Raw genomic sequence first — 4,998 nt, 5'->3', positions numbered from 1 at the left:
ATCGGACTATCGATCAAAAACAGCACCTAGAACTGATGAAAGAGTTAGACTGATGAATGAAATAATATCAGGTATACAAGTGATTAAGATGTACACATGGGAAAAACCGTTTGCATTGCTAGTACAATATGCCAGAAAGTATTTGCTTTAGAAACACTTTATTATTATTGCCTCATAAAATAAATATGAATTATTGGTTTGTTACAGGATGGAAATTAAACAGATAAAAAGAGCAACATGGATAAAAGTATTTTTGCAATCATTCAGAATATTTCATTTTAGATTTGCGTTTTTTATTAGTATTTTATCATATATATTATTAGGAAATAACATAAGTACACAACAAGTAAATATAGTAGTTAATAACACTATTATTTCACAATACTTTTATTATCATTATTACCTAACTTATTTTATAGGTTTTCGTTATAATATCATATTATACTATGTTAATGACAACAATGACAGTATTTTTCCCTATGGGTATTATAACACTAGCTGAGATGCTAATATCCATTAAGCGAATTCAGGTATAAAAATAATAGACCATCATATATTCTAAAATATGAAAACAATATTAAATATATATATGAAAATAAAATAATAAATATATAAATAATCAATTATAATTACTTTTATTGAAAAGTCATTTTTACTACAAGATGAAAAGGACAAAAACAATAAACTATTCTTATTGAAATCAGAAACAAAAACAAAAAATGACAAAGAAATGTTAAATATTAATTACGACTATAACACAGAGAACAGCGATGGTAATGAAAAAGATACGAAGCAATTGCATAGTTTTGGAATAGACGTTTCAAATGCAACGGCTAAATGGATACCAAATCAACCCGATAACTCTTTAAATAACATTAGTTTATCTGTTAAACCAGGGCGATTGGTTGCAATCATTGGACCCGTAGGAGCTGGAAAAAGTATACAACTGCGCTTTAGAAAACCATTAAAATAATGACACTATAAAACCTTCTTTATTATGCAGAGTTCATTGATTCAAGCGATTTTAAGAGAATTACCACTCAGCGAAGGAAGTATTACCGTATCCGGTACAGTATCATACGCATCTCAAGAACCATGGTTATTTAACGGTTCAATTCAGCAGAATATACTTTTTGGTTCGCCGATGGATTATAATCGTTATAATGAAGTATTGTTTTCAAAATATAAATAAACATCATAACAATAAAAATCGAAAATTTCATGAAAGTTAATTTTCAGGTGATAAGAGTATGCGCGTTGAAAACCGATTTCAAACAACTTCCGTATGGCGACAGATCTTTAGTAGGAGAGAGAGGAGTTTCACTTAGTGGAGGTCAAAGAGCGAGAGTAAATCTAGCGAGGCAAGTAGGAAATTAGTACTGTCTATGATAATTTCGAATAATCGTTTAATATATTATTTGTTTTTTTCAGAGCTGTATATAAACAAGCCGATATTTATTTATTAGACGACCCTCTGTCTGCTGTTGACACGCACGTCGGAAAACATTTGTTTGAAAAATGCATTAAGGGTATTAATGTCGTATATAATTATCGTTAGAACTCTTATTTAATAAAATATGTTTCTAACTTACAGATTATCTCAAAGAGAAAACTTGTATTCTCATTACTCATCAAATACAATACTTGTCGAGTGTTGATCAGATTGTTCTGATGGAAAATGTAAGAATTGTTTTAGGTTGTCGATGTGGAAGTTAAATTTTTTAATAATTATTAATTATTGTTTTAAAGTCTAATATATCAGCCGAGGGTTCGTATCAAGAACTTCAATCTTCTGGCTTAGACTTTACACAATTGTTGAAGTCATCGGAGGAAACAACCGATAGTGAAATCGATATTAAAAATGTAACTAATAACAGTCTGGAGCAGCATTCGAGTTTATCTCGCCATGGTTCTATCATAAGTATTTCGTCGTCTATTGATGAAAATAAATTAAACGGTACTCAGTCAGAACCTATTGAAGTAGCTGAAACTCGATCTTCTGGAAAGATATCACTTAGTATTTATTTGTCTTATATTTCTGCCGGAGGAAATGCTTTTAAAATATCATTTTTATTATTCATATGTGTCTTCACTCAAATTCTTGGTACTGGTGGAGATTATTGGATAAGTTATTGGTATTTTTACATTTATTTTATTTATCAGCTTTAATTCAACGCTAAAAATTATACAATTTGTTTAGGGTTAATCTAGAAGATAACGTATTTCGTAATACTGAGAGTAAATCTACGAATATCACTAATTATATTACATACTCATTATTTGATACGACTTGGATAATATCTCACCAGTTTTGTGTTATAATATACACTGTTATAAACATAGCTATGATTATAGCTATCTTCATGAGATGTGCTACACTCGTATCATTTTTTATAGCTACTTCTATGAATTTACATAACAATATGTTCAATGCTATTACCACAGCAACAATGTATTTCTTTAACACAAATCCATCAGGTATCACATTTTTCAATAAATTTTTATTATTTCATTCAATAGATAAATAAAATTAATTTTTAGGTCAAATTCTTAATCGCTTTACCAAAGATATTGGAGTTATTGATGAAATATTACCATTACCTTTATTGGATTTCGTGCAGGTAATTGCTTATTTCATTTAATTTGCACATTTATGTATTAGTGTTTTTTTTTTACTAGCTAACATTGCATATTCTGGGGACTCTTGTAGTGGTTGGTTTCATTGATTTTTATTTTATTTTACCGACTTTCGTCATAGGATTGACTTGTTATTATATTGTTTGTTTTTGTTTATCAACATTACGTAGTGTCAAACGATTGGAAGGAGTAAGTAAGTGTAGAATTAATTATTCTCTAAAATGTATAAACTGCAAACATATTACGAGTGAAAAGAACTTTGAGACAACACATTTTTTTTTTAAATAAAATATAGATCGAAGTCCCATTTATGGATATATTAATGCGTCACTCCAAGGAATATCTACTGTCCGTGCATTTGAAACTGAGGAAATTTTAAGCAAAGAATTTGATGAACACCTAGTAAAGTTAACAAATTGTTTCATAATAAAATTTTAGTATTTTATTTATAATTTACAGAATATACATACCTCGACTTGTTATTTATATATGACATCAAGTGGAGCATTTGGATTTTGGTTGGACATAATATGCTTGATTTATTTATGTATTTTAACTTTTAGTTTCTTAATCATTGACAATGGTAATATTATACAGATCATTTTTTTTTCTTTGTTTAATTTCTTTCAATTTTTAGATAGATTAGGGGGAGATGTTGGATTGGTCTTAACTCAAGCAATTAGATTGACGGGAAGTCTTCAATTTTGTATAAAATACTTATCTGAATTAGAAAACCAAATGACATCTGCCGAAAGAGTAGTTGAGTATACTAACATCCCTCAAGAAGCTGCTCTTAAATCTCCTGTGGGTAATAATCATTTTATGTACATAACTTAATGTTAAGAACTCGTTACTTTTATGTTGTCATGCTTAATGGCCTTTAAAACCGTAGTGTACGTTAATATCTTAAAAACTTTTATAAGGAAAAGTGAATAGGTAAAATATAAAAAAAAAGTTTTGGAATGTTCATAAGTACTATTCAGTTGTATGAATTTTATAGTACAATATTTTAATAATATACTGATACTTAAAAATAATATTCATGTACACTATCTTTAGCTTGTTATGCCTATTAATAAGTAAAATAATAATTTATAGTTAAACATTAGTCTTATATTTTATTCATCATAGTTAACAAACTATGGTCAGTGCTGATTTTAATGTAAAATATTTAACAAAAATTACAATATAATTGTTAAACAATAAATATTTCCTTATATTCATTTTAGATAAAAAACCACCAAAAGAATGGCCAGATAAAGGTCAAATCGCCTTTGAAAACTTTTATCTACGTTACAGTTCAGATACGGAACATGTTTTAAAAAATCTTAATATTCAAATTCAGGCAATGGAAAAAGTATTATAAACAATTACGTACTCTTATGTCTTATTTATTTTATCTTAACAGCTTTGGGATTCAGATCATTTTTTTAAATTTAGATAGGAATTGTTGGTCGAACTGGTGCAGGAAAATCGTCGTTGATAGCAGCGTTATTTAGATTAGCTTTCAACGAGGGCAATATCACTATCGATGGTATAGAAATACACGAAATAGGGTTACACGATTTACGTTTCAAAATTTCAATAATTCCTCAAGAACCGGTTTTGTTTTCGGGATCAATGCGAAAAAATCCTTGATCCATTAGACGAATACCCAGATCATGTCCTCTGGAATGCTTTAGAAGAAGTATATATTTTTAATTTTAATTTCCAAACACAATTTATCAATTTAAAGCTAAAAAAAATTTGTCGAGTTAAGTTTTATTGATTTAATACTGTTTAAGGTAGAACTTAAAACCGTCGTAGAGGATTTGCCCGACGGTCTTAATTCAAAAATGTCCGAAGGCGGATCTAATTTCAGCGTGGGTCAAAGACAATTAGTGTGTTTAGCCAGAGCTATAGTGCGTAGTAATAAGATCCTCGTTCTGGACGAAGCTACTGCCAATGTCGATTCACAGTAATTCATACAGATCATATAAAATCGATTGCAATATTATGTTCTCGTTTAATCGTAAAACCGCGTGTATTGTATTATTTTTTATTTTCAGGACCGACGCTTTGATTCAAAACACGATAAGAAATAAATTTCGGTCTTGTACAGTGTTAACGATCGCTCACCGTCTGAACACGGTTATGGATTCTGACAAGGTGCTCGTCATGGACGCAGGGACAATGGTTGAATTCGACCACCCTCATAATCTGTTGAAAAATAAAGATGGATTTTTTTACAAAATGGTAGAACAAACGGGAACTGAAACGTCTGATTTGTTACATAAGATAGCAGTTGAGGTACAATCTGAAGCTTATTTTATAGTGTTTATCAAATTTATCACATATAATGTGCTTGTATATATATATATA

The 4,998-nt window shown here is 29.2% G+C and overlaps 1 pseudogene; it reads left to right on the top strand.

The window, feature by feature from the left end:
- Positions 1-6: 6 nt before the first annotated feature.
- On the top strand, positions 7-4,983 carry LOC112600869 (annotated as a pseudogene).
- Positions 4,984-4,998: the final 15 nt, after the last annotated feature.

Source organism: Melanaphis sacchari, unplaced genomic scaffold, assembly GCF_002803265.2.
Source record: "Melanaphis sacchari strain LSU unplaced genomic scaffold, SCAv2.0 Contig730_pilon_pilon, whole genome shotgun sequence".
Classification (NCBI taxonomy): Eukaryota; Metazoa; Arthropoda; class Insecta; order Hemiptera; family Aphididae; genus Melanaphis; species Melanaphis sacchari.
This window is presented reverse-complemented; position numbering and strand designations above follow the sequence as displayed.